The 13,604-nt window shown below is 39.3% G+C and overlaps 1 long non-coding RNA gene across 4 annotated transcripts in view; it reads left to right on the forward strand.

The window, feature by feature from the left end:
* The window catches only part of LOC125460607 (uncharacterized), a 106,900-nt gene that overhangs the window by 15,363 nt on the left and 77,933 nt on the right, over positions 1-13,604 (forward strand). For all 4 annotated transcript variants that reach the window (XR_009446977.1, XR_009446976.1, XR_009446973.1 and 1 more), the window contains 2 exons: positions 1,668-1,788; positions 11,723-11,947. This is a non-coding gene — a long non-coding RNA (uncharacterized LOC125460607). The remainder of the gene's footprint in view (positions 1-1,667; positions 1,789-11,722; positions 11,948-13,604) is intronic.

Below are 13,604 nucleotides of genomic sequence, written 5' to 3' on the forward strand. Positions count from 1 at the left end.
TTGTATAGTTTTAGCAAGCCCTCCACAGTTATACTCCATTCAATTTGAAATAAAGGCCAATGATTTGGATGAATTGGGTGACTTGGCAAGATTGATTTGCATATTGTTTGTCATAATTAGATATGTCCCATGTTAGGTGATTACATTTTAAAAGTGTTGTAGCTAGGAGCACATAATTTATTTTCTATTTGATGATTGATAGAAATCACATTCCATGCCTGTGGGTTATAGCATACACCGCCACGTTACATACACACACATAGCCTAGTGTGTCAATAATCTCAAATTGTTTTGGACAATCCCCTGTATTTTAGTCTCTGGGAAATTTAATAAGGTACATGTAATCCCATTCATACTGCAGAATAGTTTTTGATTCTGCATCTGCACTACTAAACACAATACAAATGCGTTACAGTGAGTCCTCATGTAAAGTTATAGTTGTATTCCAGAAAAGTGCAATATTAAGTGAAATTGTTTTGAACAAATCACATAACCTGCCTGAAACTGATGAAAAAGCTATAGTTAGGTCCTCCATGACCTTCCTGATTAGAACACAAAGACATTAAAACGATATACACTGAATGTCAAAACGCTTTTGATCACTAAATTACATATTGGAAAATCAAATACTCCTGTAATTTGTAAAATAAAATAAATTTTTAAAAATTAAGACAAACACTCTGGTAGCTTGCTACTTACCACAAATCTACTTTTGATTTTGATTCCAGAATCTCTCGCTCACCACATATCCTGCTTTTGATGCCCTGTCAATGTAGAACATTCCTCTCACTTACTCATGGTTCTCAACTTCTCTCAATCCATAATCCACTCTCTTAATGCTGGGCCTCCACAACACTCACTGCTCTCCTGCAATGTAACCCATCAAACCACCTACCTGCTGCTAACCCTCCAACCAATGGCCTCTGCCAGCCCGACTCACTCTCTTCCTGATTCTTTCTGTCATTGAACCTCCTGATGCCAGAATCGTATGCTCACAGTTTTGTTCTCTTAAACCATTGCTGTAAATGAAGGCTCTGGGGATGAGTGGTGAGAAGCAGGAGGGGCATCTTTGAAGCTCACAATGAGAGTTTGGGAAACTGAAGCATCAAATGTGAAAGTCGGGGAGCAGGAGGTTCAATGAGAGCAAAGATCAGCAAGATGTGAATTAGGGAGCAGCAAAGGCTACAAGTCAACGGCTCAACAGCAAGAAGGTGGGTTGGGGAGTGGAAGAGATGACAAGCTGGAGGTTTAGCAGCAAGAGAAAGGATCTTTACCAGGGAAGACCACAAATCATAGTCTTGGCAGCAAGAAAGTGGACAAATAAGTGGGAGAGGCCACTAGTTGGCAGATCAGAAGGAGGAGAAAGATAATTGACCAGGAATGGCCACAAGTCAATGTTGGCAGCAAGAGGATGGGTTAATGATTGGGGGAAGGCCATAAAATGGAAGGTCAGCAACAAGAGGAAGAGTTAAAAAGCAACCAAAATTGTGAAACTTCCAATATTAAATGGGAATATAGGCCCCATTAAGTGATAGATGCTAAAGCAAAACAGTGTGAAGCAGGACAACCAAATCTACCTATATCAATGGAAACAAATTTCAAACAAATGTTAATTTGTTCTGCATTTAGCCATCACTATTAATTGTGTTAATGTTTTTCTTTGCTAGAAACTTCTGGTGTGCATCAAAAGATTGACCAGCAAAGCCTGAAGATGTTTCCATGTTCAATGGCATCAAAGTGACAGCAGCCTTGATCACATCCTGCACCTGATGCCAAGAACATATGAATGTAGGCATTCTGAAATTAAGACAGAAACTGTGAATGTTGAAAAAAACACTGGAGTCAGTTAAATCTGAAAGTTTGGGTATAATCTTTCATTAATCTTGTAAAATAAACTTGGATATTTCATTTATCACCACACTGTTAATGACTTGATTAATAAATACCATCAGCAGTTTCAGGTACCTTGCATTATATCTGCTGATAGAAGTGGTGACATCTAATACAGTGCGGGTAGTAGGTTAGAACATAGAACATTACAGCACAGTACAGGCCCTTCGGCCCTCGATGTTTTGCCGACCTGTCTTACCGATCTCAAGCCCATCTAACCTACACTATTCCATGTACGTCCATATGCTTGTCCAATGACGACTTAAATGTACCTAAAGTTGGTGAATCTACTACCGTTGCAGGCAAAGCGTTCCATTCCCTTACTACTCTCTGAGTAAAGAAACTACCTCTGACATCTGTCCTATATCTTTCATCCCTCAATTTAAAGCTATGTCCCCTCGTGGTCGCCGTCACCATCCTAGGAAAAAGGCTCTCCCTATCCAACCCTCTGATTATTTTATATGTCTCAATTAAGTCACCTCTCAACCTTCTTCTCTCTAATGAAAACAGCCTCAAGTCCCTCAGCCTTTCCTCGTAAGACCTTCCCTCCATACCAGGCACCATCCTAGTAAATCTCCTCTGCACCCTTTCCAAAGCTTCCACATCCTTCTTACAATGCGGTGACCAGAACTGTACACAATACTCCAAGTGCGGCCGCACCAGAGTTTTGTACAGCTTCACCATAACCTCTTGGTTCCGGAACTCGATCCCTGTATTAATAAAAGCTAAAACACTGTATGCCTTCTTAACAGCCCTGTCAACCTGGGTGGCAACTTTCAAGGATCTGTGCACATGGACACCGAGATCTCTCTGCTCATCTACACTGCTAAGAATCTTACCATTAGCCCTGTACTTTGCCTTCTGGTTACTCCTACCAAAGTGCATCACCTCACACTTGTCTGCATTAAACTCCATTTGCCACCTCTCAGCCCAGCTCTGCAGCTTATTTATGTCTCTCTGCAACCTACAGCATCCTTCGTCACTCTCCACAACTCCACCGACCTTAGTATTGTCTGCAAATTTACTAACCCATCCTTCTACGCCCTCATCTAGGTCATTTATAAAAATGACAAACAGCTGTGGACCCAACACCGACCCTTGCGGTACACCACTAGTAACTGGTCTCCAGGATGAACATTTCCCATCAACCACCACCCTCTGTCTCCTTTCAGCAAGCCAATTTCCGATCCAAACTGCTACATCTCCCACAATTCCATTCCTCCACATTTTGTACAATAGCCTATTATGGGGAACCTTATCGAACACCTTGCTGAAATCCATATACACCACATCAACCGGTTTACTCTCATCTACCTGTTTGGTCACCTTCTCAAAGAACTCAATAAGGTTTGTGAGGCACGACCTTCCCTTCACAAAACCGTGCTGACTATCCCTAATCAATTTATTCTTTTATAGATGATTATAAATCCTATCCCTTATAACCTTTTCCAACACTTTACCAACAACTGAGGTAAGGCTTACTGGTCTATAATTACCAGGGTTGTCTCTACTCCCCTTCTTGAACAGGGGAACCACATTTGCTATCCTCCAGTCATCTGGCACTATTCCTGTAGACAATGACGAGTTAAAGATCAATGCCAGAGGTTCGGCAATCTCCTCCCTGGCTTCCCAGAGGATCCGAGGATAAATCCCATCCGGCCCAGGGGACTTATCTATCTTCACCTTCTGAAGGATTTCTAATACCTCTTCCATGTGAACCTCAATCCCATCTAGTCTAGTAGCCATGTATCTTAGTATTCTCCTCGACAACATTGTCGTTTTCTAGAGTGAATACTGTTGAAAAATATTCATTTAGCACTTCCCCTATCTCATCTGACTCCACACACAACTTCCCGCTACTATCCTTGATTGGCCCTAATCTTACTCTCGTCATTCTTTTATTCCTTAAATACCTATAGAAAGCCGAAGGGTTTGCCCTGATCCTATCCGCCAACAACTTCTCATGTCTCCTCCTGGCTCTTCTGAGCTCTCTCTTTAGGTCTTTTCGGGCTACCTCGTAGCCCTCAAGTGCCCGAACTGAGCCTTCACATCTCATCCTAACATAAGCCGCCTTCTTCCTGTTGACCAGAGATTCCACTTCCTTTGTAAACCACGGTTCCCACACTCTACAGCTTCCTCCCTGCCTGACAGGTACATATTTATCTAGGACACACAGGAGCTTTTCCTTGAATAAGCTCCACATTTCTAATGTGCCCATCCCTCCAGTTTCCGTCCCCATTCTACGCTCCCTAAATCTTGCCTAATCTCATCATAATTACCTTTCCCCCAGCTATAACTCTTGCCCAGTGGTACACACCTATCCCTTTCCATCACTAAAGTAAACATAACAGAATTGTGATTGCTATCACCAAAGTGCTCACCTACTTCCAAATCTAACACTTGGCCGGGCTCGTTACCCATTACCAAATCTAATGTGGCTTTGCCCCTCGTTGGCCTATCCACATACTGTGTCAGGAAGCCCTCCTGCACACTCTGGACAAAAACTGACCCATCTATAGTACTCGAGCTATCGTGTTCCCAGTCAATATCTGGAAAGTGGAAGTCCCCCACGACAACTACCCTGTCCCTCTCACTCCTATTGAGAATCATTTTTGCTATCCTTTCCTCTACATCTCTGGAACTATGCGGAGGCCTATAGAAAACTCCGAACAGGGTGACCTCTCCTTTCCTGTTTCTAACCTCAGCCCATACTACCTCATTTGACGAGTCCCCTAACATCCTTTCTGCAACTGTAATACTGTCCTTGACCAACAATGCCACACCTCCACTCCTTTTACCATCTTCTCTGTTCTTACTGAAACATCTAAATCCCAGAACCTGCAACAACCATTCCTGTCCCTGCTCTATCCATGTCTCCGAAATGGCGACAACATCGAAGTCCCAGGTACTAACCCATGCTGCAAGTTCACCCACCTTATTCCAGACGCTCCTGGCATTGAGGTAGACACACTTCAATCCAACTTCTTGCTTGCTGGTGCCATCTTGCTTCCCTGAAACTTTATTTCAGACCACCCTACTCTCAACCTTTTCTATAGTCGAACTACAGTTTTGGTGCCCATCAGGTTCTGTCAGTGTTGAAGATAAACAAATTTCATCATTATGAATATAGACATACAATTGGCAAAATGGTTCTGCACACTTGTTGGAGAGCTGAGGGAATCCTGTGTAGCTTCTTTCTGGGAGTTGCGGTGCAGTTATACTTGATCAGTCTTGCCACTATGCCTGGCAGATCTCCAGTGCTGCCAGCATCACGAGGAGTAGTGCTACTGCCTGTATTGAACTCACTGGATCATCGCTGGATCCCGAGATAGACATGGGTATGGGTAGGATAAGGGGTAGCAGTGTCTCCAGCAAGGAGGGGGGACAAGAAACCAGAAGCCAGAGCAAGAATTAGCTTTCAGAGTGTCACTTCCCTCACATGTAATGGATCTCTCAATTAACACAGTGCCTGTGAATGAAGCCACCAACTTCCTTCTCCTAAAATCCCAGGCAAAAGGGTTTACTAGCTTGGCTTTCCATTGAAGGAAGTTCCCTGCTTGCTGCTAATTGAATACTGAATGGGAGGAATGCCCTCTGCCCTTCCTGCCTGAGCTTCAGTGTACAGAGGTGGGAAGATGGCAAAGTCCCCATTCCCCACATCCTCCCACCCAATCATACACACACCTTGGCTCTAAACCTGGCCATAATTGCAAATTTAATTTGAGATATTTTTAGCCAAATTCTGTACTTTGTTCAGATAAGACTCACTCCTAATGAGGTTTCTTATTCTCAAGTTTTCAGATTCCGCCTCCTTCCATGTTTCAGTAATGTTAGAGGATCATTGTATTTGTGGTGGATGACAAACCGGAAGAAGATGCCATTAGATTTCTAGAGAAAGTTTATACCCCAAATTTTCAGATGTAAATTTGCTTACCATCTGTATGTCTATTTTTATTTCAGATTTCTGGGCCTCACAGTTTTCTTCTTATTTGAAGCCATTTACTGGTCAGTTCAGGGTTGAGAAAAGGCAAAAATAAATTATTATCCATGTAGCAAAATTGTATTTTTATACAACTGGGCTATCAACAATTAAATGTTAAGAGTGCCTGCAGTTATTCAGCTTACTCACGGATCACTAACTCAGGCATTCAAAATAAGTTGACAAGCCAAATCTAAAAGTGCATAGAAGTTCTGTCCATTTCACTGCAGTAGCTCCTTAACAGTGGAATAAAAACATTTGACAGTGAGCATAATTACAATGAGCTAATATGTTAATTATTTTTCATCTGGGAGACAGAAAGGGTGTTTATGTTTAAATTTCTGTTTTGCAGAGGGTGAAGGCGGGCTTGATGCAACTGAATAGGAACAAAACGTCTTATTGTGTTAGGGAAGTCAGGCTGGAATCATACTGAAAAGAACTCATTGTCACGAAAAGTACTCCATCTGCAATCAGATGAATAGGCTGCATGCGTGTGTGTCTCAGCCTCAGGTCTAATAGACTGGCAATCTGATTTTAACTTGTAATTTGTGTTTTCTTCTGTTGCCAGAACTGGCAGATGCAAGAGGGTGTCCGTTAATGTTCAAGTTCATTACTCTCTTCCAAAAGAGGCCTGAGCTGATCATAATTGCTGAAGGAGTTTGATCTTGAACTCTTTATATGTACATTACAGCTTGCCTTCATATCTTGGTCCAATTGTATCCTTCTTTTTCTGCTTTTTTAGAACAAAAACTGCTGCTTCAAAACAAAATGTTGACCATCACTTGCTACATCCGGAATATGACAGTAATGCCATATATTGTTATAAATCATGTTTGTAAATTGTTTTTTGGGTGACTTTATCTGAGCTTTTAATTGCATAAAAGCATATTTTGAAATCAACTGCCTAAAATGAGTAATTTAGGCATGCAGGTGTTTGAAGAATTGGTTTCCTATTTAAATACCATTGATAACTAGCCCCTGCACTTAATTGTTACTAGAATCATTATAATCAAGATCAATTGAACCTGAGTAGTAGAAAGTCAAATGCACCAAGATGTAGAAGCAATATTTTTATAATTGTGGAGGTAAAGGAAACATCAAGTGCTAGAAATCTGAAATAAAAATTGAATATCAAATAAGGCAAAGATAATCCCATCAACATTAAAGTTACACATTCAGTTAGCTTTTCTTTCAGATTGAACTCCTGTGCATTTGTTTCATATTTATTTTTATTCAAGGCCGCTTTTTAAATGCTCAATTGTCTTGTTTTCCAGTATGCTGCAATTTTCTACTATTAAATTTTAGTACCTTGGCTTTTATTATAACAAAAATGTTATATAATATTTTTCATTTCGTAGAAATAGTCAAGATGCTTCACAAAAGAAACACTTTTGAGTTGCAGTCATCATTTTGGTAAATCTGGCAGAAAATCTGCATGCAGCCAGATCAGACAGCTAGCACAAAGGAAACAAAAAAGTTGTTTTGATGTTACTGACCAAGGTACAGAAGAATTCTCTTCTTTGACTAATGCCATAGCGTCTTTAACATTCATCTAAACAGGTAGACAGGGCCTCAATTTTTAATGTTTCATCCAAGTGTCAGAAGCTGTAACAATTCAGTATTTCCTCTGTATACCTCGAAATGAAAATCTTGTAAAACCGCAGAAGTTGATAATTGCAAAGTGATACTGAGAACCTGGTAATTTATACTCATGTATTTACAAAGAAATAACAGGCAACAGTGACAGGGCTAGATTTGGCTAATGTTGTAGAAAAAGTACCAAGCTGGGAGTGGAAAGATGCCAATTTACTAAGCCTGAAGACTGTCAGGAGCTGCATTGACCCAGATGCAAAGATGATGAGAGTCGGGGTTAGGTCATATAACAGAGATTCCATGAAATGTAATAGAAATGGTCTTCCAAATGCATTTTGACTGATCTCAAAATGATCAGAGGCAGGGCTGGGAAAGGGGAGGAGGGGTAGGGCCTTGACCCCCTCCCATCCCCACCATTTCCACTTGCTCAACAACTGACAGTTTTATATTCTTTTGAGGACTTAGTAGGTGGTGGTAAGCCAGTTCCTGGGACTGTTGAAGTTTATGTGGTGTACAAGTAAAAAAGCTTATAACATTTCAATGATATGACAACTGTTTCGTTCCTTTAATCAGATGGTATTATTATTTTCATGTACATTCTGATCAAGGTACACAACAAACAGAAGAGCAGTCTGGTGTAAAAATACTGATTTTGAGAGTGGCTAATTTCAATGAAGTAAGACCATACCTCTGCCAGGTCAATCAGATTCAAAGATTAACAAGCAAAATTGTAAAAGAACAATGGGCCGTCTTTTAAAAAGGCTAAAAATTCAGATTCAGTTAAGTGACAGATTAGACAACCAAACCCAGAATTCTCTACATAACAAGAAAGGTAGAGAGTAAGATGAAGTAGGAAGAGAATGCATATGACAGATGTCAATTTGGTAATGAAAGTGAGAACCAGTGTGATTACAAGAATCGGAAGGGAAGTGCAAAAGTGAAATAGGAGAGGCAGATATGAGAAGAAAATTGGCAGCAGCATAAAGAATCAAATATTTTCTATAGACATTTAAATAGTTAAAAAAAGAAGACAGTAAGAAGAGAGATGGTAGTGATTGGTAACTCTAAAGGTGATCTACACATTGTAGCAGTGAGTGTGGCTAAGGTACTAAGTGAATACATTGTCTTTACCATGGAAAAACTACCCTTAACTTTGTTTTTAAAACTAAAAGTAGTGCACAGAGACCTCCCAACTCAAATAACATCCAAATACCAAAGAAAAACAAGTTAATGTTACAATTGGAGTGAAAACACAAGCACAACATGAAATCTTATTGTCCTGCAAATACTACTGAATCAAAATGAACTGTGAATATAAACTCTTAAGTATAATAATTATTGAGAATTGTCTTCTTTGTAGTGCTTTTCAAGACAATGGTGACTAATTATACAAATCAAAGAATGTTTGTATTTATTGTATTTTAAATGCTAAAATTATACCTTCAGATAAAATACACATATGAGCTTGAATTCTGTTTAATTTTGGTGACCTGACTGTTTGTTTGATATATTGATTAAAGTGGAAACCAAGTTTCAGAGTTTGCAGGATTAAAAACCCACAGCCAAGAACCTATAACTAATTTGATCTAACTGTACACATACTCTATAAGGTCATTTGCTGGCAGCAACTTTGCAAATACCTGTGATTTGCTTGAGTATTTTAGATGTCAGAACTTAAGTGTTAATACAAAACTTATTTTTGATTGGATATTTTAAAATTAATAAATTCAGTGGTTTCTTTGAACAATTAGAGATCAGATTTATTGTGAACTATTTAATGTCACTTATATTACATTCCAAATTTACCCCAACATTATCAGTTCCTGGAATAGATTGCATCAGTTTATTTTTACCCACAGCACCTTACTATTCTGTCATATGTTTTATCCACCACATAAAAAACATGATCACACTCAAAGTAAGTTGCACAAATGCATGTACTTATATAGCACCCTAGACTGCAGCATGAAGGAAGGGTTGGGCCTTTGAATTTTAGAACAATGAGGTGATCTTATTAAAACATAAGATTCTGAGGGAACACCTCAGGTCAAAATGATGAAAGGATGTTTCCCCTTGTAGGAGAGAACCAGGGAACTCAGTTTTAAAATAGATTGGTTTCTCATTATAGATGGAGAGGTGAAGATTTTTTTTCTCTGTGTCATTAGTGTCTGGATTTCAATTCCGCAAAGACCAGTGGAAGCAGATTCATTGAATGCCTTTAAGGCTGAGTTGTTTAGGTTCTTGGTTGAAAAAGGAGTCAAGAGGTACAAACAAGCAGAGGCCTCAATCAGACCAACCATAATCCAACTGAATGGCAGAGGAAGCATGGATATGCCAAATGTCCTCCTCTTGCTCTCAGTTTGTATGTTTTAATGTGCACAAAAACACAACATTGACAGAAATAGTCCAGAATGGGTTATATAGATATAGATGATCTGCAGGCATGGATTCCAGTACTATATACCCACCTTATCATACCATATTTCAGCATAAAATAGGATTATAAAAATGTCAACTGCAGCCAAGCCTGAAAGACAATACAGCCATTGTATGAAAACATTGAACTGCTATCAATATGTGACAATGTTATGTCTAAATCAACCCCAATAAAAGCAATCAAAACTATACAGGCCAAGTCCTTGTATGTAATAACCTCTTTATGTATCACTTGTTCTAAATACCTATTTTTCAAGGAACAAATAATTAATAAAATTTGAGTCACATTCAGCAGCATTTACTATGTCAACTTAACAAATGTATTATGATGACTACTTTCATATTGATTTGGCCTGAAAACTTACTTGAATTTGTAAAACTGTCTTACAACAAAGTTGTGCTCTCAAATTACCCTTCCCTTCCCCTCTTTTCTTCAGCTCAGATACTAGCAGTTGGTCTTGAATGAATAAATATAACAATTTGCAAAGAAGTGACATATTATAATCCAACCATCACTATGGGTTATAGCAAATTTCTAGTAAACAGGAGATCCCAAGTTCAAATCACAGTGGTGCCTCTCTCACTCTTCTTTGAAAAAAGGCTTAAAAAGGGCATCTTATGATGCAGTGATAACATTACTAATTCAAGTATTACCTGTCCCAGAGATATGTCTAAATAGATTAACTTTAAAAATATTTTTAATAATATACCTGTCAGGATTGGTATAGCAGGAATCTTCTGGTCAAGTATACAGGTTACACAAACTAGATGCACATGGTGGAATTTAAGGCCCTCCACTGTGGTGAATTTAGTGTTGAAGGTTTTAATTAGGTGGGAGGATGACCAGTATGGCTCCCATCACCTTTGTGCCTCCAACAAGAAAAATGTGGATGGCAATTAATGACACTTAAGGGCAATAACCTGTAGCTGGTGATATTAACACAGCAGAGGGCTAGGGGGCTGATCATGTGGACAGCATGACAAGAAAACCAATGCAGTGTTGTATGTGGGCTACTGGGTGGAGAGAGGGGTGTGGCTTTAATCAAAGGCACTCAATGCATTAACAAGGGATACTGCATGAGGAGGTGGGTGCACTTAGCGAGAATCTCCCCAACTCCCTGTAAGCATTCTTCTGTCATCACTCATTTGGCCTGGGATCCAGAAACAGTGTTTGGCCTTAGGTCACTGTCATATTGGCAACAGCCACTGCTTCCCCAGTAGCAATGCTGAGTAATGAAGCTGGCTGCTTCTGATTTGCTTGTTGCAGGAGACACCACATATTCATAAATTATAATTGCTCAGTCGGGTCAAATCTATGTAGAAAAGTTATGACTCTGAAATTCTATGTCCTCTAATCACACCAGCATAAAATCTACAGAAATGGAAAATAAGTTTTCCATTTAAATGTATCAGTGATAATGGGAACTGCAGATGCTAGAGAATCCAAGATTATAAAGTGTGAAGCTGGATGAACACAGCAGGCCAAGCAGCATCTCAGGAGCACAAAACCTGATGTTTCGGGCCTAGACCCTTCATCAGAGGGGTCTAGGCCCGAAACGTCAGCTTTTGTGCTCCTGAGATGCTGCTTGGCCTGCTGTGTTCATCCAGCTTCACACTTTATTGTCTTCCATTTAAACAGTACCTTCCAGGCCCTGAGGATCTGCTGAAATTCTTTACAGCTAATTAGCTATGATTTTTGAAGTATAATAATTGTTGTAATATAGGACATACGACAGACCGTTTCCAGATCATCTGTTTTACGAATGTTGCTATTTCCAGATCATCTGTTTTATTAATGTTGCTTGAAATATATATATTGTCTAGGAAAATGGAAGAACTACTCCGCACTTCTTCAAAATAGTGCCATTACATCTTTTATGTCTACCTGGGAGGACCGACAGGACCTTGATGTGGCAGATATGGTGCTCAAGTGGATGTTAATCACAGAACCAGTTGCCTCAGCAGCAGGAGGGCCGCCAACGTGTAACATCGCCTTCTCATTGCTATTGTACCGAGGTCTTCTGATCTTGCTGGAGTGATGACAGACTGGTAAGCTATGAATTTACCTTGATACAACAAATAACTTTGGGGAACTTGTGTTCGTTCAAATGATGATAAACTAAATAAAGTACATTTTTGAATTTCACCATTAGGGCAGCAATCTGATGGAGTCCACCTAATTTTCAATCAATGATTTTGATGGCATATTATGTTGGTTCTATAAAAGGACACATAAGTCACTTCAATATATTTCCACTCTGGGAGTGAAGACATAGATTTACTGACAACTAATTCTGAGCCCATATGGACAAACAGAGACTGAGCCACATAGAAAGTGAACTGACTGTGATGAGGGAGAGTTACCCAACTACAAATCACTGGGAAATGATGGCAAAGGGCAATTAATCTCTAGGTCAATGGACATAGAGTTGATGCTCTATGTGTCTTGTTGGGGACAGAGTGACAAGCCTTGTTTTTAGAATTGCATCTTATTCTTTTTTTCATGACATCTCCGTTATATCTTGACAAACTATTGACAAATAATCAGTTACATTATTGCATCTGAAACTAATAGGACACGGTTCCACACAATGAATTTCAGGTAAGTATTTATTGATCAACTTGCCTTATCAGTGCTAGTTACACACGGTAATTCATTTTCAGTTTAAGTGGGACCTATAGAGTTATTAAATATACCAAACGCAGTTATTGTGAAGCTGCTTAAAATTCTCTTCCAAGGAAAATTACTTTAAAGTATTAGAGATTTAATAAAATTTCAATATTTAATATGACAACGTATTCTGGTGTCAAGTTAAGAAATTTTGTTCTCCATTAAACTAATGGAAGTCTGCATGTGAGGAATAAATTAAAACATTCAATTTTCTCCCAAAATATAGTTCTGCTGAAATGTTTTGTGATTGGCCATTAGAAAGACCACTGCAGCCCCGTAAAAAGTAAATCTTCACTTTACTTTTCTTCATTTTTCACATTTGTTTTTTCGTTTTATTTTATACACAAACAAATATACCACTCAAAATATTCTGCTCCTATTTAGTTCTCTATTCAAAGGCAGGTCTGACCCAGAGACCTGCGACTTCCACTATAGATAGGGCAAGAAGGGAATATCTCAAATTCACTCCAGCCGGAACAAAGATTGAACAATGCAATGTTGGCAAAAATCTGAAGCATATCGACCAAAGTACTCAACTAGACTAAGAATCACTCTTTCCCCAGAAATGAGCTTGAGTTGTTGTGGTAACATATGCTTTATTATGCATCCTGCAGCTAAAAATGGTGATGACAGAGGCTCCAATTTTGTTGCCATTACATGACTAACAAGGATTCTCTCCCATACTTATTGCCTGCCATTTTTAGGTGTTTTTAGGTTTTTAGGTGATACTACACCTTTTTGGCTGCATTATGAACACACCTTCCTTGGCCATCAAGATATGGAAAGGGACCTGAACTGACAACTTCTTGATGAGAGGCAATGGGCACCACTAATGCGCCACAAGGCCTCCATCACTCATATTTTCACATGATATATTCATTTCTTGCCATGATGTTTAGGAAATTCCTTAATCAGGAATTAATATTTCTTCAGAAGGCCAGGCCAGGCAGCATCACAGGAGAACTGGGATGATTAGGCAATTTTACTTCTCACTGACAAGATGTAACTACTTTTGTATTCCCATCATGTTCAGTT

This window comes from Stegostoma tigrinum, chromosome 2 (genome assembly GCF_030684315.1).
Source record: "Stegostoma tigrinum isolate sSteTig4 chromosome 2, sSteTig4.hap1, whole genome shotgun sequence".
Taxonomy (NCBI): Eukaryota; Metazoa; Chordata; class Chondrichthyes; order Orectolobiformes; family Stegostomatidae; genus Stegostoma; species Stegostoma tigrinum.